The 26,018-nt window shown below is 38.2% G+C and overlaps 1 long non-coding RNA gene across 1 annotated transcript; it reads left to right on the top strand.

Annotated features, from left to right (window-relative positions):
- The first annotated feature begins 1,214 nt into the window (after nt 1-1,214).
- Nucleotides 1,215-26,018, top strand: LOC310895245. Its single transcript, XR_014580572.1, has 4 exons — nt 1,215-2,036; nt 15,864-16,061; nt 20,336-20,408; nt 25,404-26,018. It is a non-coding gene; the product is annotated as an uncharacterized lncRNA (long non-coding RNA).

Here is a 26,018-nt window from a genome sequence, read left to right as displayed (position 1 = left end):
TGTATTTTACTATTTATTCATCATTTTCAAAATGAACTCAAGACTTCTTTTCTGCTCCCTAGAATGAAAGTTTAAACAAATTACCAAATTAACAAAATTTAGCTGTTTTCATAGGTAGCCTATGTAACTACCTATTCAGATATACTTGTCATAGCATTTCCTGAGAAATTATTCCTGAAACATGAGAGAGTTATTAAACTAACCCTCTGTAATCAGTGGAGCACTGAAAATTTTTGGGAGTAGAGCAATAGCTAATTAAGGTCAAAGAATAATCTTTAGATCATGTTGATAGTCTAACATTTCCCTGAGATTATTTCAATTATTTCATTAAAATAATATACTTTTTTTTTTTTCTTCCCATATTAGAAATCACCAAGAATTAGGAAGAGGGACCTTAAAGAACCAAAAATACCCTGGTGTTTTAAGTTGCTCTGGATTGGAAAGGCAAAAGTCTCCACATGCCATCTTGAGAAATCAGCTACTGTGTCTGAGTGAGACAGAGGTATTTTACAAGATTCTTGGGCATGCATAAAAAGCATGAAGCAGATCAACTTAGCTCTTTTATTTTCCCTTTAAGGCAAGTCATTTGGATATCTTTTAAATAATAATAACAAGCATTAAATATTCAGCATTTCCCACACTTTCGTTATTGTTCTTATTTTTATTTAACGTAGAGGACGCTGGCCAGAGCCAAGCTTGTCTGAAAGACAGGCAACAGCTGGACTGAAACAGATTGCCAAGAAAGCCAACCATGTGTTCAGCATTTTGGGTTGTTTGTTCCAGGCACACATGAGTTAGAGAAACCATGGATGCCACATTGAAAACTGAAAAATACTCCCCTTGGTAGAAACATCAGAATGTACATTTTCTACAGCATGTAGAAAAAAGTAGTATAGTAGCCTTTTTGCTTTTTGCTTTTCTGTATTTTTCAAACAAATCAAATATATATATATTTGTGTGTGTGTGTGTGGATTTTTTGTATCTGTTTATTTTGGTTTTGTTTATTAAAACAAATCCCACATTTTAAAGAATAATGCAAACGATGCCATTTAAAGATCTCTCAAATCCAAAACAAACTCCTTTGGCATATGTGGTATCACAACATCCAGAGCTAGGACTTTAGGAAAAAAAATGCCAATACGAAACTTCTCTCTATATATATATTTAATTTCTATATTTAATTTCTATATATATTTAATTTCATGATATGCCACTGTTGCTGATAGTTACCTAAAGTCATTATTTTACAAACATAAGTAAAGTGGGTCACAGAAATGGGACAGACATTAACTGAAGTATGTGGTCAGATTACACAGATAAAGTGACATATAAGAAGGCCCCAGACTACTGGGCCATAGTTCTAGGAAATATTTTTTTTTACCATTTAGAAAGATGACCCCACTATTAGTGTATAAAGAATTCCCTTTATGCCATACCACAGGTAAAACAATGAAAAATGCACTATCCCAGTTGAAGTACGTTTATTTGTACTTTAGTTTTAGACTAGATCTGGCCTTCATACAGGCAAAGTTACTGGTTTGGTGAATTTAAAAAGCCTTAAGAGAGTAAAAGCTCACGTGTCAGTTTAACTAGTTGTTCAGAATTAAAATTGTGTGTGTGTACATACAAATATATATTTGTGCGTACATACATATTTACTGCGTATATGTATGTATATTAAAAAGATAATGGAAAATAGATTAGAGAAAGGAAAACACAGAGATTAGAATCAGAGAAAATAAAACACTAATACTCTCCCCTAGTGTTTTACAGAATATTTTCTAGCAGTTGTAATGCAGTGTAGCAGGTTTACATGGCAAAGTTTTGGTAGCAGGGGCCCACAGGGGTGCCTTCTGTGAGAAGAATCCAGAAGCTGCCCCATGTTAGATAAGGGCCCCACTGCTGGCCAGAGCAAAGCCAATAAGTGATGTTGTTTGCGTCTCTGTGAGTGCAGATTTAAGAAAGGGAAAAAACACTGCTGCTCAACAGCAGCTGGGAGAGACAGTGGAGCAAGAACCAGCCCTGGAGCCCCCCAGGTGAGTGCAGCAGGAGGGCAGGAGGTGCTCCAGGCAGGCAGCAGCAGTTCCCCTGCGGCCTGTGGAGAGGCCCCTGGTGGAGCAGGCTGTCCCCCTGCAGCCCACGGGTCCCACATGGAGCAGATCTCCACGCTGCAGCCCGTGGAGGAGCCCCCGGTGGAGCAGGTGGATGTGGCCTGGAGGAGGCTGCGGCCCATGGAGAGCCCCCGCAGGAGCAGGCCCCGGGCCGGAGCTGCAGCCCGTGGAGAGGAGCCCACGCAGGAGCAGGGGGTCTGGGGGGAGCTGCCGCCCGTGGGGGACCCGTGCTGGAGCAGTTTGCTCCTGGGGGATGGACCCCGTGGTACGGAGCCGTGTGGGAGCAGTTCTTGAGGAGCTGCTGCCTGTGGGCAGCCCCCGCAGGCTCAGTTCGGGAAGGACGGCATCCCGTGGGAGGGACCCCACGGGGAGCAGGGGCAGAGAGGGACCGTGAAGGAGCGGCGGAGACAAAGTGTTGGGGACTGACCGCAGCCCCCATTCCCTGTTCCCTTGTGCCCCTTGCATGGAGGAGGTGGAAGAGGGTGGGTGGGAGGAAGGTGTTTTTGGTTTCTTTCCTTTGTTTCTCACTTCTCTAGCTTGTTAGTAATAGGCAATAAATCTTACTATCTCCCTACTCTGAGTCTGTTTTGCCAGTCAGGATAATTGTTGAGCAATTTCCCTGTCCTTATCTCAAACCTTGAGCCCTTTGCATTGTATTTTCTCCTCCTTTCCTTTTGAGGAGGGGCAGTGAGAGAGCAGTTGTGGTGGAGCTCAGCTGCCCACCTGAGTAAAACCACCACATGCAGGGGAGAAATAATACAGATCTGAGAAGAACAAAATTTTTATTAAGAGATGATGTGGCCAGTTTTATAGATCAAAGCATAGTAATGCATAAAGCATTTATTGGTCTTTGATATTCAGAAAATACATGTCATTCAATATAATTTTTATTAATAATTAGCAGAATCAAGATCTCCCCCATTAATTTAATTTTTGAGGTACTGAAGAGGAGATACCAAATCCTGCAAGCAAACAGGTATAGCTTAGCAGTTCAGCTAAGACCTGAAGCACAGGTTGACATAATTACAGAAGACCAGGTGGAAAGGGAAAAGAAAACTAACAAACTGTTAGAAATATTTTGTCATATGTAGAGATCTGTGCAAGAGACCCTGAGGTTCAAGGACCTCACTTAAATCCTGTGTAAGCTCTACCTTTACGTTTGGTAGAATGGATTTCCAAAGTTTAGTTACTTGTTGTGTGTGGACATATACTTACCTTTTGTCTGCTTTAAACCTGCCACCTACTGCTTTCATCTGATGCCTCTTAGGGGGAGACAACGAGCAGTTGATCTGTATCTGTTGTGCTACTTTTAATTTTCCAGACCTCTCTCACAACCTCCCTTAGATGTCTTTTCCAGGCTGACAAACCCTTGCCTACTTAGCTGTTTCCTGCCTGAATGCTGTTCTGTCCTTTTGATCATCCCCATTGCTTTTCTGCAAATCTTTTTCCATTCTGCCTCATCCGTTGTAAGAAGGGGGATCTGCACTGCACAAGATCCAATACGTGGGCAGACTCTCAGTGCAGCTATACGATGACTAGCAGACCTCAAGTACACAGCTGACACCTGTCTTGGTACAGGCTGCTGGGAATACCCCAGTGATCTTCTTTGTTGTGCAAGTGACTTTTCAGCCCTAATTCTGCTTCTGTTACTATTCTTGATTATGCAAATTCTTGATCACTCATCTGGAATACTACCATAATTTTTTGAGCCATGACTTCCCTTTACAAAAGCTTTGCTCACTGTTCTCCAGTACATCTCAGCCCAGGATTTTGGACGCTGATTGAGCACAGAAACAACAGGTGACGCCTCCCGGGAATGTACCCACAAGCATCCTGGCACAGATGCAGAATATTTACATCATAGACAAACAAAGCTAGAGACAGCTTTTAGCTCTCTACTAGGACTTCTAGACTACTAAGACAAACTTTCAAAAAATGGCTATTGCCAAATTTACTCTATAAAGACATTTACTTTATATAACTTGCACTTTAGATATATAGTTGCTGTAACACTCACACACATTTGTTTATATATACACACTGTATAAACAATATATAAAAAAAATTGTCAACCTGGTCTACAAAACCCATGTGTAACAAGTAGTTGTGGAAGTTTGGTTGACACCATAGTCCTGCAAAATATATACTTTCCTTTTGAACCCTAAAACCTTCATTTTTATATCTGTTTCCGTTTATTCTTTGTAAAGTTCTCTAAAATTAAATTCAGAATATATGAAGTTTCGCTTGCTATGTCTGAATATCTATTTCATACACAGGGAACTGTGGCAGAAAAAGAGCAAATGAATTGCTGAAGTTCACATGGGCCAGGTACAGCAGCAGGTGTGGAAATGAGTGCACATTTCCAGGCTCAGGTTAATGCTAGGGATGAGACCATGCCACCTCCTTAGGTTAGGGCTAATTTCATCTACAATATCAGTAACAAAGGGAAGAAAGAAATTTCAAAAGGGTGATTATTTCTCTCTAATCCTATTTAAACTAGCTTTGTGAGTACAGTCTCTTGATTGTGAACACTCACAGTGCTTCACGGCTTCTATGGAAAAAAAAATGTTGTTTGCCTGAGGGCTATTTGAGCAGAAAATGTCTCACTGTGTTAGGAAACAGTCTATCTTAATCAAATGAATCACTCATACACAGCCATAAGCAGTACAGATGCGTTGTAATCACTGCTTAATAATTGCTTTCAGATCAAATAATGTTCAAGAGATTACCACATCTGTAAGATGCTCAAAATAAAAGTTCGGGACATTTTGTACAGACTGATTTAGAGAAGCAAGCTGTTATTTATAGGGACAGCAACTTTGTGTTATATTACTGATGCACAGTGAGGCAGAGTCTACATTTTAAGCACAACAGGAATATAAATAATCTCAGAGCTCTCATGATTATAATCTTATTTAGCCAAACCTTCCTTCAACATAGTCTTTGATTTAGAAAGCACCTGTAAAGCTGTTTGTGCCTTTTGTGGATTTCCCCCCGTCCTTTCCTCCTGTATGGTGTTTATTATTCTGCACGTGTGCTATGAGCACTGGTTGAATTATATCCCCTGATTCTCTGAAGCATCTCATCATTGTCCAGGATCAAATTAAGCATGCTGCATACATTCGCTTCTTTGAGACTCATGTTGAGTTCGGGGTCTAACCAGCTACAAAAGCATCCACTCAATAACCAGAGGATCAGCAGATTTCCACTCTGTGACGGTTAGGTTAGGTTAGGTTAGGTTAGGTTAGGTTAGGTTAGGTTAGGTTAGGTTAGGTTAGGTTTATTTTTTTTTTTCTCTTCCCTCCCCCTGCTCTTTAGAAACAGGTGGTATTTCTCTAAGCAGCCTGTACTGGGCAGCTGGCTGATGGGTCCCTCCAGCTGGACATCTTCTCTACATTTAGTTCAACCACACCTGCTTCAGATAACAAACAAGTGTTTTTATCTTCTGTATCTGGAAGAAAAGGGGGGCTATGTGAGATGAGGTGAGGGGCAGAGGAGGAGGAGGATGAAAAATCTAGGACCAATCACACCTCTTTTGTCTGTAATATTTCACATTAGCAGGTCCCATCTGGTCTTGTACCAGAGGGGGTAAAAAAAAAAAAAGAAAAAAAAAAGAAAAAAGAAGTTCAAGTTTTTTTTTCTTCCTTTTGCTCTGTTACACTACTCTCTTTAACACAGTTATTTCATTATCTCTCGCTATCATTTGATCAGATTTATCTTCCATTAAAACTTCCTTTCCCTTGAAGTAGACAGTGACATGAGAATGCATGCCTTTCCAAGCTTTTATTGTTCTGAATTAAGAAATGGTAGAATAGCCTCATGAAAGATTAATGACTTCCCGTAAGCATCTTTGTACCTGAGGACAAGCAATTACAAAAATATGTCCAAAAGAAAACAAGAAAGGATATTAGAGTGTATTGGACAGGTATTTCTTGGCAGACAGCAAGCTTAGCTTGTTACACTGCCAGCATATTTAGAGCTAAGGCAACTTCTGTCTTGACCTCATGTATCATATTTTGTTTTGTACATGAGTAGTAATATTGTCCTTGTAAGAAAAACTGACACTCTGCAGGCATTTTTGATGCTTCATTGTACTTAAGTTCACGTTTATGAGCTCATACCTGTTTCTCAGTAGTAGCTCTCTGTTCAAAATGAACAGTTAGAGACTTAGTACAACGTTTATAATATTTCAGCAGATATTTAATGCTGATGATTCTTTTTTTTTCCCCTAGCTTATTTATTTATTTATTTATTTATTTTATTGTGCAGAGATTTTTCATAAGGTTTCCTTTGGGCTCACAAAACCAGTAAAAGCAAGAATTTTTAAGATTGTCTAAATAGTAAACATCCTCTGCTTTAATAGCCTAAATACTAAAGTGAACATTCATCATTTGACAGGCTTTCTGTCACAGTCTTTGAGAGAAACTGGAAACCAAAGGACTTCCAGTTTCTCTAAAAAGTGTACCAACACTGCAGTGTTGACTGGTGGTGACTTCTCTGTTTATCCCACTGGTATATTCCAATTAAAGGGAAATACTGATGATAAAATATGGGATGAGACTGGGTTTAACCATGATGCACTTGGTTTCCCTGTCTACATCCTTAACAGGATGGTCATTTTAACATAGATGGGTTATCTTTGTAAAATTACTGCATTTCAATCTTTTTTCCCAGTAAAGCCAGTAAATCATTGTTTACTGATAAGTACATTTCATGGGGAACCATATTTCATTATTCTGAGGTTCTTCAGTGGACTGTACTATGAAATCTCGTCTTTGAAAAAGGTGCTATTTCATGTCTGTAGATAGCCTACATAATCCCTTTTTTGGTGAATGAATAAGAATATACCGTTCATATAGGACCAGTATAGTAGCCTATTTTGACATCAAGCACAAGATAGATACGAAGAGACTGGTACACAGGAAAGAGTAAAGGTGTGCTGTGATCACCTTTGAATATTGGCATAACAAACCAAGATGAGTAAAAACATTGCAAGGAAAAATGAATTATTAATTTTTATTCAACTACAGTTCCTTAAGTAAAAACATAATTTGTACATAATGTACTCTAGAGGAACAAGCAACATTTTTAGCAGAACTATCTTTTGTTTCAGTGGATGTTTTTAGTTTGAGCCAATTACCCTGCAGTTGCACTGCTAAAATCTGAGACTGAAGAGTATGTATCTTTGAAAATACAGCAGGCACGTTGGGATATATCATCTTTTTAAATCACAAGGAAGTAATTACTACTCTAAGTAAGTTATAAGGAACATAAGTATCCTTAAGAAGAGGATACTTAACGCTTGTTTAGGAATTTCTTTCTTAGGAGATTTTCTCCTGACCTGTGAATGCTACATTGGATGGGCATGTTAAAAAAAAAAAAATCGTAAATTTATTCCTACGAGTGAGACCTTAACTCATACTTCTAAACCTGCTTAAAGGAGAAGAACTTCTCTCACCACCAGTTTTCCACAATGATATTATGTGAATAGGAACCTTTTTTCTTGAGAAAGAGATTATGCAGTCACCGCCCACGTGTGTCAGCCCAGTCAGGTAGACATGCAGGAGACTACAAAATTAAGAGAGGCAAGCAGAGAATGAAATAGTCAAGGCAGAAGCAATCCATACAGTCACACATTCAGATGAGAGAGCAACTGCAGGATTTGAGACCTTAGCTAGCCTAGAGAATACATCTTTATATAATGGTACAGTGATTTCAGCATGCTGGATTTGCAGTCAGTGGTCTAACCTTATCTTGGTGGTCTCTGAAACACAGTGAGGGCTTACAGACTGTCAACTGCCCCAAGAGAATGGGAGTGCTGCTGAAAGACATTCCTACTTCTATAACATAATATCGTGGGTTTGTAAAATACGGATGGATGGAGTTCCCACTCATCTTAGTTTCTGAAGCAAAAAGGCAGACATTATTAAATGACATTGTAGGTGAATGTCCCAGTTTTCAAGACTCTGAGAAAACTCGTAGATACTCTGTTATTATTTAGTGCTTTTCTTCTGATGTTATGGTATTGCCTTCTGTTTTATTCTCAACTCCAGATAATCTGCTTATTGTATTTTCTTTGGCAGTGTCAAATCTGGTTTGTTTATTGTTACCTGTTCCTCATTACAGTTATCATAATTTTCTTTTAAATATTTGTTACTAACAGCAAAAACACTAAGCCAAATCAATTCTGTTCCTCCTAAGTTCAAATTTTATTGCCTGAAGAACTATAATGCTACTGGGTAGGATAATTTTCCACATGGCTTTTGGTGTATTGAAAATCATCTGTGAAAGTGCGTGCAGAAGTGAACTGTAGTATGTGCAGAAAACACAAGGAATGCTCTCCTCTATGCAAGATCATTCCAAGAAAGCTGAGACAAGCCTGAGCCAGTTATTGTCCTGTTCATTTTGATGTCAGGTGAAAGGAAGATTAGCATGAACATAAATAGATTAAGAATGTTTAAAATTACTCTTTGCAGAGAAAACAGGAAAGAAAGTGTCTTCAGCTTCTAATTTCTACATGCGTCGTTTCTGTAGTGGAAGTGTGGCATGCTCCACTCAGTGGCCCTGATTGACTGAAATGCTCATATTGAGCTTTGACTGGCTTCACAGAGGTCTTTCAACAATGGGATTTAACATTCTGACCTAACATTTAATGTATTAATCCTAATTTTATGCTGATGCTAAGACTCTCTGCTGTATTAAATCAACCTAGGTTAATTCCGAATTAGGTCTCTCCCACCCACTATCAATGGGGCCACTGTTTGGTTCCCCAGAACTGACCACCCACTTTTATGAGAATCTGCAGCGAATTAGAAAATCTGTCATTGCTGGAGGAGCTGGACAGCTAGGATATGGCCTGTCATTCCTTCCATACAATACACACCCTTTGTCTGCTATCTCTTAAACTAACCTGACATAACTTAGCCTCCTGGTCAATGGTATCTTTATTCTCTGCAAAGGAATGTTTCATTTGCCAGCATTATTAAGAAATTTCTGGACAATGTTTAGTGGCTGCGCAATCATCCAAGGTTCTATTAAAAAGCCATCTGGGTAATTAATAGCACATTTGTTCTCAGCCTCCTCCCAATTTGTCCATTAGTGGAATAAAAGCACAGGACAAAGGGTAATGTGGTTCGCTTATATTTTACAAGAATTCTTCAGGAAGTTGAAAACACATGATAGTTTTCCAAAGATGCATATGTTTATGGCCACTCTATGAGAGTGGCAAAATTGCACAACCCAGGCGCTCTTAATCAGGCTTTTCTCCTGACGACAGTGAGTTGCCCATTGCCTCCTCACAGTGACACTGTCCAGTCTGCTATGAGGAGGGTGTGTGAGTTGTCTCATTCATCCCAATTCAACTACAGCTGATAAAACCGATTCCAAGATCCACGTCAGGGCACCACATCAAAACCAGCACAAATTGCTTTTATACTCTTTCACCTGATAGAATTTGAAGGCTTTTCTGAGGTTTCTTTTTAATGTCTCCTCTTGAAAGCAGGATTACAGCCTCAGGCTGAATTCTCTGAGGTTGTTTTATTCTTTCCCTTTCATTTACTTTTTTTTTTTCTCCCTTGAAAGCACCTGAAGAAGAGACACTTTGAGATTTTAGAAATTTGTTTTTTAAAACTAAGAAGTACTCCACTTGAATTTTTAGTCCTTTTATCCTTTTGTTAACTCCTGTAAGGAAGACAGTTACTATTACTTTATGTCTGTTGGCATAGAGAGAAGCCAAGTCTGCATCTTCTAAATTACTGTGAAATGAACTATTGCTAAATAGCTATGCTTCAGCAGCAGGGTTCTCTCTTGTACCACAGACAATTAAAACTAATGTTTGCATGTACTCAGTTATAATTGGGTGTAGGGCCAGAGCTGGTGTAATCTCAGTAATGAACTCAATAGATCTGTGATGATTTACACCATGTGTGGATCTGGCCTCATGAGAAAATGAGCCTGAAATTCATGAGCCAGTCAGATCTTTCGTATAAACTACTTTGATGAAAAGTTGGATTGTGGATGAAACGTGATTTTTCATTAAAAAAGCATCTGCTTTCTGTGGAAATTTTTGTTTCTTGGGGTTGAAAAACGGAATTTCGGAAAGCCAAGACTTATGTATTTGCCTATATTGCCTCAGAGACTCATGGGGATTATATTTCTGTTGTTTTATTTGTCTTCATGGACTGTGCTCTGCAGGGAAAAATGCAATACTCAATGAATCATGAGATGACATTGTCATGGTTCACCATCTCACGGAGATTGCAGCACAGATTCAGAGAGCCCGTCTAGACAGCATCTTGTGTTCATGCTCTACACATGCAGTCTGGCATACAGAGCACCGTGGCAGTGACAACTGCCAACCTCTACTTTTTGGAGAAATATCCTTTAGTTTTCATGGGGTGAGGGTGCTTATTTATTTATTTCAGCTTTTGTTTGAGCATATTTCCCAGTAGGTATTGCCTCTTGGTGTTATTTGAGCTTTCTTGGAATGTGCTTTCTTTTCTTATTTATTTTTATTTAATTTTAATTTTAATTTTATATTTTTATTTTTATTTTTATTTTTTATTTTTTCCCCATGCTGGCAGTGCGGAAGTGTTTAGAGGCTCCTTTGTCTTCCATTTTAACAGACAATTATGGATCAATAACAAGCAGTCTATGAAATTAACATTTTTACTATCTCTGCTGAATTGTCACAGCTAATAGAATTTCCACCTGGGTGACAAGGGCTCACTCTGAGCTTATTATTAATATGATTTTGTTAGCAAAACAATTTCCCACTGGAAAATAGTAATAATAATAATAACTACTACTAATAATAATAATAATAATAATGCAAAAAAAAACCAAAAACCACATGTTCCTGTTTTCTGTTCAGCTCTAGTCTAGGAGACAAAAGTCTAAGTCCCACAGACAACTTTTTAACACCTTACTGGAGCGTGTTGGGATTCCAGTTTGGACTTTAGCCAAAACAAAGAGAGTGTAGAGCAGAGAAGCAACGCAACACGCACAGTGGGTTTTTAATTTACTTTGCACTCCAGAGCTTCCCCCAACACTTGTGTGAAGGAGCTCTTTCCACAGCAGTATAAATATTTGTTGACACTTCACAGCCTCAAGTGCCTGTAAGAACACCGCGATTATAAAGTAAGTGTTGTGTAAATACTCGAGGGGCTTAAGGCCGCTGTGTCTAACTGTGCAGCACCCATACTTACATTTTGTTTGCATGGTGTAGGCCTGCTGACATGAGTGGTGCTCTCAACAATGGCTGCTTAAGATCTCCAAAGCTCTTAAAGCTTAACCTTCATTCTGAGTGTAACCACATTAAAATTAGCAAAGCACTTCTAATACCACTGATTCTGGTGGCCTTGTAGCTGCCTTGTTGGTGCCACATTAGCCAGCAGACTTGTGATTCGTCATTGGCATGGCACAGCTTCTCTTACACAAAGTGGTCCTTAGCGTCTCGATGGAGTATGACACCAATATATTCCTTGGTGCTGTATTGTTCCAGCTTCTCTGGGTAATATTTCTTGTGTCCGTGGTGTAGAAAGCACAGCACTTTTTACCCTGTACCTGAGAATGTTCTTTTGTGTGAAGGCAGAAATCTGGCTTGGCCCTTTTGAAGAGCACATGCACACTTCTTCCTACATCTTCAATGAAAAGGGGCAAAAAGACTACAGGGAGGAAAAAAAGGACAACGGTAACAACAAAAATAAGTCTAAAAAGTCTGTGTTAAAAGTCTAAAATCACTTAGGTGGAAGACACCTGCTGCAGAAAAACAGTTCAGAAAGGTTTCACCACAGCTCCCAGCTTCCACATATCCCAGCCATCACATTTACAGCCCCAGAATCCTTCTGGGAAATTACTCCAGAGCTGTCCATAACACTACACTGTCAGTTGCACATGCTTCTCTTTTATGTCCAGGTTAAACCACACAAGAGCAGCCTGTCACCTTAGAATGTTTTCCTCTACATTCATGCATGCTGTTGGTGTAAAAATCCCCTGGATCTCTGAGTCTGAAATGATGATTTTATCTGGTGCAAAATCATTGAGCCCATTTTGTCTGAAGTTTTATATGCTGTTATTTTTCTTTGCACTTTCCCTTAATGTTTTACTTCTTCAGGGGCTCATATGAAGGCTTCTCTCCAAGAGATTTACAGATTTTTTTTTTTTTTTGTCATAAGGCTCAACTGAGCTGCAAAACACAATTTTAAAACTGTGCTTTTGGTTTGGACCCTTGTGTAGTGATAATTAAAGGTTAGGTAGCTTCTCTAGATTGTTGTGCAAGCTCAAAGAGAAGACTTTTTAGAGAAACCAGAATTTGTCTGTGTCAGAGATGAGGCATACTGTAATTTAGCGAGGAGAGTGGGGTATTTCTTCGAATGTCTTGGCTGAACTGCTTTGAAGAAATTGGCTCACGTGCACCTGAAGTTTTCAAATGAACCCAGAAACTTTTGATGGTATTGGTGTTTATCCAGGTCCAAGACAAAAATGATTAATTTTGCAGGTCACTTAGCAAGATGTTTTCATTCAATGCCAGTTGTGTTTTAGTCGCACCATCCTCTATAATCTTTTTCTTTCTTTCTTCCTTTCTTTCTTCTCTTTCTTTTTCTTCCTTCCTTCCTTCTTTCTTTCTTTCTTTCTTTCTTTCTTTCTTTCTTTCTTTTTGGTTCATTGGTTTTGTTTGTGAAACTATCTGTGTGCTGGAGGAAGACCAACTGACTGTAAACTACTTATGTAGGATATTTTTGTCCCATTGACTTTCTGACAAATGAAGGGTGCCTTCTATAAAACTTAAAAGCAGTGCAAGCTGAACTGTTTCTGACCTGTACTTGACCTATTCAGTCTCATCTACTCCTGACAGACTTTTCAACAGTGAGCTCACAAAACTCTTTTTTTTTTGCATTACTCGTGGATAAAGCCATTAGTCAGGCTTTTTTTTTTTTTTCCCTTTCACTGTTTTAGTTTTATTGAGCTTTGTGTAGTACCATTTCTGTTCACTCTTTACTCTGCAGGTTCAACTTGTAAGAAAAGCACGAGGTACATTTTATTTACTACTGGTAGCAGAATGCGTTTCCAAAGGGTGCATGCTGAGAGCATTTTTCCCATGGAAGAATAGGACAATTTAGGAAAAAGCCTCCCAGCCATTTCATATTCCAGCAGAATGCATGCACAGAAATCTGTATATCGTGAGTTTAAAGTGTTCTCTGGAGTTCTCAGTCATACATTAGAGGAGGTAGAACTGAGATGGGAAAAAATCCACCTCTCCCGTGCTTTTCTCTTTATATCTCTCAAAGCAAAATTTCATAGTCAACATTTCATTTTAAGATGTTCCACTTTTCGTATTTTGAGTCCAGTTCTTTGACATATTAAGTATACCCTGTGAGGTGCTGAATATATACCAAGGAACAGAAGTTAAACACTAAGCATTTCCTGGAAAGCTTTCCAGTGTCAGAAAAGGTATAAATAATGCTAAAGCCTTTTTTTCTCCATTGTGTTCTTTGCCAGAAAAAGATTCATGTTAAGATGAGATGCTTAAGCTACTATTTTGGTTCATTTTCCATTGATTTTCAGTTCATGGGGTGAAAAATAATTCACTTTTATCGATAAGAAGTGTCTTTTCAGTAGAAAAATATGAAGGGTAACATACTGATTTCTGCTTTATACAGGTAGTTAGAAATTATGCCAAATAAATTATATGAAGTCATTGAAGGAAATCCTGTACACCTCAGAACACTTTCATTTTCACAAAAAGATAGTAGCAAAAATCACCATGCTGTACCAGACCACTGTAATAACTTCTTTCACTGATTAAAGACAAAAATCCTCTATGTAGAAATCAACATGGTCTGTCCCTATTAAGGTAAGGTCATTAGAAAGCCCAGAATAGAAACATATGGACCACATTCAGGCAAACAGATTATGGGCTAAATTAACCTTGTAGATTTACATTGCCTTGTTCTGTACTCATGAACTTCAGTGTTTGAATGTGATACACAAAGAAATCAAGAGCTCTCTGCATCTACCGCCTCAAGGAATTTCACCAGTTCTGATGAAGTCCATTGCTCTGCATTTCCTGCTTGTGCTTTACATGTTTTTCCTACTCTCTGTGGTAGAGCTGGTCTCATCACAGGCACTAAAATTGTATCAAAGTAACAGTCTTAAAGAATTTCCTACAAAGGAGGGAGGAAAAAAGAAGGCCAGTGCTTGCTTTGCTGCTCTTTTGTGCTGCCTGGGACAGTAAAACATGTACTGGTATGTCCAGAGAAAGAGTGTGAATCCATTCTGAACACAAAGACCTTTTTTTTTTTCTTTTTTTTTTTTTCCCTTGGAATAACTGATAAATTTGATAATATAATTTCTAATCTATCTTCATTGTTTTCCTTGGGGTACCATACCTCACCTCACAATACCTCCCTCACACGGTGACTCTACAATCACCAGTTCAATGAATATTATGCTGAAATACACTGTAAGCACCGTTTTTATCCCTGATGATGCTGTCAAGGAGGTTTCGCTAAGCATAGTGTGGGGTTTTCAGTTGTGTGTGGAAACAAAATATATTACTGCTGTGTCCTATCCCAAGCCAAAGCTTTCAATTCTTTTTTCCCCTATGTTCCATTTTCTATGTTCCAGCAATCTTTATTGCTGGCAGAAGAGGAAGGAGTACAGGGAGACCTGGATTTCTGGATTCTGAGATGATAACTGAATTAGATTTGTAAATAGCAAACAGATGATGATGAAAAAAAATTCTGTTGACTGATAATGAAAGCCAACTGAAAAGTGCAAAGATTAAATAATAACGTGTCTGGAAGTCATACATTGTAATTAATCTTCTTGTCCTGTTCATTCAGACTCCTTCTGTTGAAGGGCCTTTACCAGAACGTAGTAATCAAGAAGGGGACATAGCTAATTCCCCATATTCTTACAGATTGATTTCCTGATTAAAAGTTTACATTTTCAAGCTGACCTCTTCTTGGGCCAGGTTGTTAAAAACACTTTACAGCACTAGTTAATTCTGTTTTACTATGCACTACATTTATAATGTCACTGGTTCACTCGTTAAAAAAACATCAAGCATGTTATACTCAAACAAGTTATATGAATAGTAGTAAAAATATTAAGACATTTTTCTGGTTTTGGGCTTTCCTATGTAGTCTTATTCTTGATTTTGTTTTTCCAAGTCTGAAGAATTCAGACCGCAGTGCATATATCAAAACATGTGCCTCCTGTATGACTGCTTTCTACAGTCTTCATTTTCTCATCCAAATACTCTGGGGTGAGGACACTCTCCACCCTTGCTCTACTGATGTGTCTGTATCTTCCTCTGCTTCTCTTCACATCCTTCCTTGTTATAACAGCCTTCTGCTTCCATCCGATCTCTGTTCGACCCAGCCCTCACATTTCCTTTCACAGTTCCTACTCTCTCTCCCATTGTCTTTTCAATGTATCACTCACCGGTCCCTATGGTTTTCCTCTGATTGTATCCTTACATTCCCTTCAGTAATTTCCTATCTCAGCACTGTTATATCTCATGGATTTTTTTTTAATATTAAATAATTTAACATACATTCAAAGAGAGAAAAAAAAACAAACAACAAACACCTTTCTTATTACTGTAAATATGAGATCATGGTTCTATGTATGATTTTAAATTATTTTCAATTTCCCTCTTGCCATTCAGGATTTTTATTAGCTCAAAAGCATAACATGGATGATATATGACTTCTGTGTGAGTGACACTCATACTTTCTGCCTCAGTTTATAATTATTTTAGGTGACTGTTCATAGGCGAATCTATTTATACATCCAGAAAAATCGAAGAATCAGAATTTTGTTCCTGTGCATGTAACTGGTATGGAGAAGGCTGCCTGACTGGGAAGTGTGCAATCCATTTCAGGTCTGGAGTTCACCAAAGCAAGTAGATTCCCAAAATCCCATATGTCCTCCTGGAAAAAGGTAAATACTTCTTACATTTGGTTTATTATCCTGGGGCTCTGGTAGTATAGGAAAGGAAACGTACAACTACTTGTTCACATGTTGTTCCTTTTTTTTTTTTTTTTTAATCATGAAGTATCCTGGAGGTCGAGCTGCTCTGTTCCGCATTCTTCCTTTAACCCATGATGTACTGAAATGTACATAGCTTTTCTAGCAGTGTAGATGGCAGATTTAATGCTGATGTGAATGAGGAGCTTCTGGAAGAACTTCGCTTTCTGATCTGCCACAAAATAATTTCTTCGAGAGAACTAAACACAAAAGGAATAAGTAATCTGAAAGATACTTTCGCATTATGTTCCTCATAATCTACATGTTGTCATAGAGTTCCTTCAAGCTTACTTGTTTCCACAGATTCATTTGGGAAGGCAGAGGGAAAGGATGGTTAAGTGCTAAGGTATTTCGAGAGGTGCGATTATAGTTTTGGATGTCACTCTTGTGTGTAAGGTTTCTCTTAATAGTTCGTATAAGCTCTGGATAAACCACTTTGAACGAAAAAGTATGTTGGGTCTCAGGAACTGCCGAAGTCAGCCACAGCTATGTGTATGTGCAATTATAGCAGAGGTTTCAAAGAAAAAAATAAGATTGCAGCCAGGAAAGTAAAAGGACATTTTGCATATCTGAGCAAGTATATCTTCTGTAGCTGAAGGACTTCAGGAAATTTGTTATAGCTAGAATATGGAATTGAGTAGTCTTAATATGAAAGCAGTTATAAATCATGGGGTAGAAATCCTCATTTTCTTCTGTGTCCTTAAAAGTATACCTGTTTGAAGCATCAGCACTGACTGCCATCATATATTGAACTGCTTTTAATGTAACTCAGTAACATAACATAAATCACTGAAGTAATGTGTCTGGTCATGCTTATCGCTAATAAATTCAGCCAGAAAGATTTCACTGGACTAAATGGACACTTTATGTATGACTTTTGAGAAAATTATGAATCAGTTAAGCTTAACCTTAGGGCCCCAAGAAGATACAGAAACACCTCTTACACACACAAAAAAATGCAAGCAATAAAGTAATGAGAAACATTAATAAAAAAATAATAAATAATAAAACGATGAGAAGCAGTCAGAACAGACTGCCAAAACCAGACTGAGCCAAAGCTAGCTCCAAATCTAATTTTCTTCCTTGCTGAATAAGTAGTGTGATGGATAGGCAGGAAACAATAATAGTGACATATTTTGCCTCTAGGAAAGTTTTTTCAAAAATACACCCTCTATGTGCCATATCCATAAAGAAGGAGAAGATAGTATTTTAACTATCTTGGGTCAAACCTAGGTCAAGGTCATTAGAATTGCCTGAAAACCTGTACCTAAGCACTAGTTATTTAGTAGTTATGCATATAAGTAGGATTCTGCAATGACATCTTCAGCCAGTATTATTTGACATTTTCCATATAGACTTGGATACTAGAACAGCAAATATGTTTGCAAAATATGCAAGCAGCAAAAAATCTCTGAAGGGTTACTAAATGATGAGAAGAAAGAATCAGCATTAAAAATTACTTTGAAAGGTTGAGAAAGTCAGAAATCAATTAATTGGATTAAGAGCATTCTACAGAGAAAAATGCAAAGGAAGTAAAAAGATACGGCATTTTCAAGGTTCAGACTAATTGGTGGGGGTAGTAATAAATAAGTAAACACAATAAGAGCCAAAGGGAAATGTGGTTCTAGTTTCTAATGTTAAGAACATTCTATCTAGAACTTAAGAAAAAAATATTTTATTTGGCTTTTATTAGGCTTTATCTGGACCAACATTTTCATATTGGAATATATCAAAATAAGTACCTCCTTTCAAAAAAGATAAAGATCAATTAGAGACTGTTCAAAAGGACAGTAGCAAAAATAGCTTTGTGAAATGTGGCCCACAGGAGACATAAAGTTAATTAATAAAGATATCTAAGAGATAGGAAAAAGATTAATTTTCTTTACTCAGCTATGGAAGCTTGAACATCATCTGCTGGGGAGTGCCTAGGGGTAAACTTGAACCTGCCGAGAGGTTGGCCTAGATGACATTATGAGGTCCTTCCATTTCTGTTTTATGCAGTTATGGAGATGGTTCAATTTAAAGCAGCATTTGTCATGTTTTCTTTCTTCATGCTTTCTGAGCTGGAGATTCAGGGAGCTCGGGACAGGTCCAGGCATGCATTAGAATTAATGGATGTTTACCCAAGGAGCAATGTCTTTGCACTTGAGGTATTCAAAACCAGATGAAATTGGAAAAAGGGCCCCAGTGGTGCTAAGGGAATTTGGATGCAGGTCTGTAAAAGTAGCCAGATCTTCCCTGACAATCCAGTGCTATCTGCTAGGTCTTAGACTTTAATTAGACTTATGCCAGTCTGCTATGTGCTGAAGGTGTTACTGTGCACACACTGCCGCAAGCAGATAAGAAAAGTTGAAGCATGCAAACCCCAACATTTCCAGCATGTTGCTGTGTTTCTGTTCTCTGTGCTGTGTGCATATGGACCTCTGGTACAATGAACCAGATCTTTTTTTTTTTTTTTTTGAGAATGAAGGAAGGTATTTGTTGAGTACTGGGACTGACATTTGTCTTGGCGTCCTCAGGGCAGTCTTGGGACAATCTTTTCTGAATTATGGGTTATGGGATGAAGACCATTTAACTCCTTAATACCTCATTTGTGATGGTAGAGAACACAGGCTAAACAGCACAAAAGAAAAACAGAACTGTGACCTGATTCTTAAACTGATCACTGTGTCTGTTGTCACTGCATATCCTGATGGATGGACAAAAGCAGCCTTGTCCAGCTGGGTCCTGATAAAGGAAATATACAATATAGCATTTGTGTGTGGCTGCAGGAAAAACAGGCTTTGATTTCTAATTTTAGTTAGATAGATACCTTTAAAAAAAAACATAGCACTCCCCTCCACCCCCCACCCCCCAAAAAAAATTATCCACAACAACCAGAAAGATATGTATGTGGCATTTTAATTTAATAGCGATAATGTTTTTTCAGTTAAGTTAGTCATTTCACTCATGATGAAAATAGTCACCAGCGCTCATTAGGTAAGTAGGCAGATCAAAGGATCATTTGGATAATGAACGTGAATGCATGTTAATTTTCAAGCAAAAGTTTACATCTCCCCTCTAGCTTTTTCAGACTGTAAAGTAATGAATGGCTAAGGACAAAAGTTTTGATTGGGGTAGTTATTTGTCTCTCAATTCATTTTGATTCAAAAATGAAAATTGAAATGTCTCTTCACATTAGATAGTAGTACTGTTTATCATTAACTTTCCACTTGTGCTGGGATTACCTAATGCCAGCTACCTACCCCATGACCTTATTGTATTCATGTGTCACAGAAGAGAACAAAAAAGGACAGATCAGGTCTTTTGCAATACCTTAAAAAGTTTCCATCGCTTTGGCTCTGATTCTTTCCTTTTTTATGCTGGAGTCCAGGTGTCCTAGACCCAAGCAGCCACAGATAGCTGTTCAGTGCAGGCGTCTGGCTCACACTCACCCTGCTGTCTACATGTTCCTGTCACAGCCCCCTCCCCTCCCACATACAGTCCCTATGCTCATTTTGCAAATGTAAACCCTCTAGTACAAAAAATCCCAGAGCTTTATAAGCTTTAAAAATTTCAATGCACTCTTGGAAGAGATCAGGAGTCACTAAGAGTGCTGTCAATGTACCAGGCTGTTCTTACTGGAAAGGAATTTGTTCGATGAAGTTATCTGTGAAGATCATTTCCTAGGATAATTCCTCAGAGCCACCCCCATTTCCAGAGAAACACAAACTCCCTTTCCCCTGCAAAATCCTCAGCAGTCTCTGCCAATCTTATTTGGGCAAAAGGTCTTTAAAACTTAGTCACAGAGTCTTACTTGGCCCCTTTCCAAAGATTTTTTTTCTTGTACCAAGTACTGCCTCTGCTATTAATGATTAATTTTATTAATGTAACACTATCACAGTTGTATTCTGAAGTCCTTTTTTCACTCTATGTGCAGGCTTAAGCATTTAACCATATACAGTAGTTGTCTGCATTAATTTACACTGGTCAGAATCCTTTAATGCAGTGTTAGACTCCTATGACACATTACAACTTACTCTGATAAAAATGATAACATAATAAAGATTTGTGAACAAAATAATGAGTAATTTGCAGGACAATGCCACAGTGTACATACACCTGATTTAGAAATCATCATCATTTACCCTAGGCTGATCTTGGCTTTCAGTGTCTTTCAAGATTTACCTTTTACTTACAATTTCCAGATGGATTCCTACAGTCACTCCAAGTCTCCAAAATCATGCTTCTTAAGTCTTCCACATCCCAATCCTTAAAATGGTAAGTGTGTTTTTGCATAAAACAGATGCTTCCCTTTAAAAAGTATTTTTTTAAAAAAAAAAAAAAAAAAAAACAGAATAGACTCCAGGATCAAGGGAATTAGGTAAGCTGTGCAATTACCAGAAAATACATGCTCCAATGCAACTGGAAAGCACCATCTGGGACATTTCAGACTGTAACAGTTCTGCAAAAATCTACTTGTTGAAAGAAACAGACACTGCAAGGGCATTTAATCATCTCACTTTCTTATATAAAAGGAAATCCCTGAACTCCTTTAGAATATCAGCTTTGGATATAATTAGCCTGGTGATGATAATGTGCTTCACAAAGAGTGGTGGTTTTTCTGAAAGATTTCAAGTATCCGAGAAACGCATTTAGCAGCAGATGTTATCTCTTACCAGCATCACCCAGTGTTTTCAGCAAAATGGAACTGCAGAGACAATTTCACCTTAGCTACCTTGAAAGTTATCAAAGACAAACCACAAGGACAATCAAGAGTCTTTAACATGCATCAGAAAGTTTAGCCTGAGCCCCACTTCTGATTTTGGACCATGTTGCTTACCTCCAAGCCCTCCCGATCACCTAGCATAACCACAGGCTACAGGACCTTCTGCTCTAGAACACAGCATGAACTTCAGCAGAGGTATGTTCAGCAACTAGTAGAAACAGCTAGATACACTCATATCTTCAGAATAAAAAGGCACCTCATCACACACTGATCACGTCAGTCCAGTTTTCCCTTGCACCTTTTCAAAGGAAAATTCATTACTTTTTTTTTTTTTTTTTAATGTGGTTGAAAAAACAGTCAATCAGTAAGACTGCATCACAAGCTGCTGCTGATGTTGGGATTTGCTCAAGCCAGGAAACTTTTGTACAACTTGACTTTTCTTCTGATGCAAACAGAAATACCAGCAAAGTTTATCTCTGTCTTTGTTACTGAATCAGAAACCTGGTACATTCATTTTATCCTTCCCATTTCTTTCTCCCTTGGGTAGAAAACATTAGCTTGAAATTCTTATTTACCAGTGAGGCCTGCTTCTCCATTTTACAACTAGAAGAAGACACTCTGATGGACTAATTATTCCTAAGACCTGGAGCCCCACACAAAGCCTAGGTACTAAGACAGTACTGTTTACTTTAGCTGCCATGTAGCACATAGCAGGGGCTGAGTATGCACAGAGGCTTTACAGTCTGACTTGTAGCACCGGAGATGCACAGAAAATAGTGAGGCTGATATAATGTATATCCCTGCAGCATACTGAAGGCAGGCATGATCTAATGCTGGTTCAGAAGTTGTATGATTGTCAGACTCTCCTAGCACGTCCATATACACGTTATTAAATGGAATTTGGCACTGTGCTAACAGGGTCCTGTGGTAAGCTCATCTTTGCCCATTATATCCTGCACATATCTATATTACTAGGCTGGCTTTAGCCAACTTTAATTTTTTACTCCCATACTATCAACAGCCTTCCTGAAAAAGCTGAAGTTTCCTCAGCTGTCAAAAAATGCTTCATGGAATAAGTTGTAATCTTTCCATTCATGTCTCATGTTTTTGGGCATTCAGATGCTGTGCAGGTACAACAGTTGGCCCTGTTTGAAATCAAGATTTAAGAACCTTCCAAACCTGATCTATGATGGCTCAACCTAACTGGTGACAAACCTACCCTAACCAGTACCTAACTGGCACCTGAGGAAGCCTCCTCCAGAGGCACAGACTTGTTGACAGGCACATTATTTTATTCCTCAGAACAAACTACCAGACCAGTCCAGGAATGCATGAGGACCTGTTTGAGATGGGTGAAGGATATCTACATACATTTCTGCCCTCTCTGGCATCTCTGCTCTAACACCTCATTTGACACAGAATTTGCTCTAACACGACTGCAGTTGTTTATGATGTAGTTACCAGGACAATTACATCCGCATTAGGAGCAGCTTGTATACCAGCAAGGAAATCCCAACCTACTCATTACCTAAAGCATACTTACCCAATCTAACCTGAAGTTTAAAATTTCTATTACATTTTTGTGTGGTAAGCACAGTAGATAGCATGCCTACTAATATCTTTTAGTGGCTGAACATAAAAGGGAATTTACACAACTGGTGTAGGCTGCCTGGGTCCCCCTTTTCAGGTGTGAAATGTGAAATGTGAGCACATGAGCAGCTACAGCAATGGCAGCTTGTTACACAATGTCTGTCTTTGTTACAAGAGCAAGTCAGTCTTACTGGAACCTGAAATTTTGCCATCTATATGACATTAATCAAACCAACAGATGTTAATCAGCTGGCATTGCTTTGTTCAGATGGGGTGTTATGCACTGCTTCTGTGGAAAAGGACTTAAAAGAGAAAGCAAAGCACAGATGTCCTAAGCTCTAAACCCTGGGACCAGATGATGAACTAAACTGGAGCTGCTTGTGTGTATATCCCCTACAAAATGTTCAGAAATGAATGTGTTTCCCTTCTGCTTCTCATACAAGCTGTGCTGTTGTGTGACTACTCTTATAGCAACATCTCACCCCAAACTCAATTCTTTGTCCAAAATGTACTCTTTTGTTTCTAATCAGGACTTTTATTTTATTTTATTTTATTTTATTTTATTTTATTTTATTTTATTTTATTTTATTTTATTTTATGTTATTTATTTTATTTTATTTTATTTTATTTTATTTATTTATTTTTATTACCAGTGTGGCTTCTTTGGAAGCCAGTAAATATTATTTTAAGTCAAGGGAGTAATGCTGCTTGACCTCTCCTATTCATTAAAACTCTATTCCTACAGTGGGGTTTAGAAAACGAAACAAAGACCCTCCCTCCCCCCCCCCCAACAACAAAAATTAGCTACACAACATCACTGAAGCTAATATAATATTTGTTAATATTTTTGTCTTGTTTTGGAAAAAGGGAAAATATGTCTCAGAATGAGAGATCACAGGACAGTCCTTTTTAGCAATAGTGATCATTTGCTTTGGCAAAATATGATCTTTTTCTGCTACTTCTTTATTTCTGTTTTTGAATTTCGCATGTCATTACTTATTGTTATATAAGAAGAGAAAAGAGAGTTGAGTTTGACATGATTAAAGAGTCCTGACTCAGCACAGCGCATGCAAGCCATTTCAGTTCAAGTGTTCAGACTCATTAATTATCTCAGGACTAGACTAGTCCACTCCTTGCTCACAAACAAGAGAAAAAATAGGAGGAATCATGGATATAAAGGTGACATCAATTAAAAATGTATTTGCAGCAAGGGACATCGCTCATTTGACAGTTCCTGTGAGAGAACGGAGAATGGTTGGGTGTGTCAGCTGAGATCATGGTTTCAGTTAAAGAATGGTATCCTTGGCTTTTTACTGATTCAGCTGTAGTGATGGTATCTGGCAGGCTTCAGCATTAGCAGTTACGTTGACACAGCCTCCAGCTTTCCTTCTAATTGAGATCTGCAATTGGTTCTGACCGGGAAACACCACATGGTTTCTGGAGAAAATATCTTGTCTTGGGGTATTCCAGGCTCCTTTGCGCAAGGAGGACAGATGGGAAGCAAACATCCACAAACCAGGATATAGTAGGCAAAACCGTTTGCAGTGCTGAACCCACTGGGTCATGACCATGACCGAACTCACAGGACCATGTTAAAACCCTGTCAAACTCAATCTAAATAGCTGTATGAAGATGTAAGAAATATTATGAGAGTGTGTGAGAAATATTATGAGAGTCTGGCAAACATGTAACTTCAATCAGTGCTGATCATCACATCACCCCATGTGTTTCAGCACAATTATAACCAAATCTGAATCAGATTGCTTAGATTAATTCAGGTATACTGTCTCTTGAGAATTCCTGATAAATCATCAAACTAGACGGTTTATCAGCAAACCATCTTTGCTTAGGAACACTGAATTAAATTTGATTATTACCCTGCAACTTCTGTGTAATCATAGATTTCACAAGAGCACCCTATTTCTAGATTCTTTATGCCATAAAACAGAAAGCATCCCTTCTGAATGCCATTTCACCATAGCATCTTTACAAGTCTGACTGGCTTGTCTGGAGATAATCTCTTACACACTGGTAGGAAAACCTGACACAAGAAAAGGGAACAAATATTCAGTGTAGATGGAGTGGCAATCCTTACTTAATTTATCTCTGTCTAAATTGAGGTACGTAACTGGTAAATCTAAGTTAGTATTCTGTTCTCCTAAATCTTGCTATACAACCATTGGGGAAAGATTTCCAGTGTCTGTTCTTCCATTCACACTATGGGCAACCCGATGCTTTAGATGCATAATGTTAAGTAGCTTAAACCTCCTCTTTTGTCTCCCAGGAATATCTGGTACGTCTGATCTTTTATTATGCTTTTCTTTTATTCACACACACAGACACACACACACACATATATATATATTTTTTTTTCAAAAGCATTCATTAATTTTCTTAAGAATGGAGAAAGTAGAAATATGGGTAAATATTTTTCTCAAACTCAACACAGTCATGTTGAATATCATGAATGGCGATTCTTTAACAAAGCTAGTTTAGTAGAAAGAAGTCTTATTTAACTGGGTCAAAGTGTGAGTTTTTGAGCTTTGTATGTTTTTTACAGGATACTTAGAGAGCAAACAGTTAGCTGATCTGTCATGCTGAGTTTGCTCTTCTGGGCTTAACATACTGTCCTGAGTTCTGAAGCACCACTGATTAGCAAGTATGCTCAGCATTGTTGGGATGTCTAACACTGACATTCCATGACTTGATTAGTAATTACACCAGCGGAATTAAAGGATGGGATGTTGCCAGGGGGCATTCTTTTGATCTAGACTCGAGACAAAAAAGTTGTGGCTATACAGGCACAGCTATTTTTGGAGGTTGCCATTCTTACTAGATTGTCCAACAACCACAAGAGCACATGAATCAAGTTCTTTTGTCTGCATATTTACAGTTTAATATCATTTATGGTATCAAAGTATTTGACTTGTCAAACTAACTTCATGGAAAATTCACAGGGGTTCCAGCTCTTCCTGTGGTTCTGCCTGTACAGTATGAACAACTTGGTGCAAACCACGGCAAACCACCACTAGTCACATCTCATTATAGAGAGCAGACATTCAAGATGCAAAAATCCTACATCTTGTGGTGCTGTCTGGAAAGCAGAGACTGTGATTTGTGGGACAATCCTGACAAAAACTGAAAACTGTGGGATCTGCCACTGTGTATATTACTTGAGAGTTAGTTCAGGAGAAGAGTGAAAGACTGAGAAGATTACAGCTCTCCAACCCCTAAATCTATCTCTCCTTCTCTGTCATATATCAAAAAAAGAAAGAGAAGAGAAGAGAAGAGAAGAGAAGAGAAGAGAAGAGAAGAGAAGAGAAGAGAAGAGAAGAGAAGAGAAGAGAAGAGAAGAGAAGAGAAGAGAAGTATTCTAATGAATATTTTTGTTTCTTCCTGAGCAATGTTTTAATTAAAACGTCCTATTTTCCTTGCCATTTATATGCATTCATTTTGACCAATTTTAAAATAAAAGCAATTATTAGAACTATTGTAAAATTCTCCTTAAATGAAATATGATCTTTAGATAGGTAAACTGATTGTTTCCTTTCTTTGTGATATGCAAAGGAGAC

Source organism: Anser anser (assembly GCF_964211835.1).
Source record: "Anser anser genome assembly, chromosome: 2".
Lineage (NCBI taxonomy): Eukaryota > Metazoa > Chordata > Aves > Anseriformes > Anatidae > Anser > Anser anser.
Note: the sequence above shows the minus strand (reverse complement) of the source record. Positions and strands in the feature narration are given on the sequence as shown.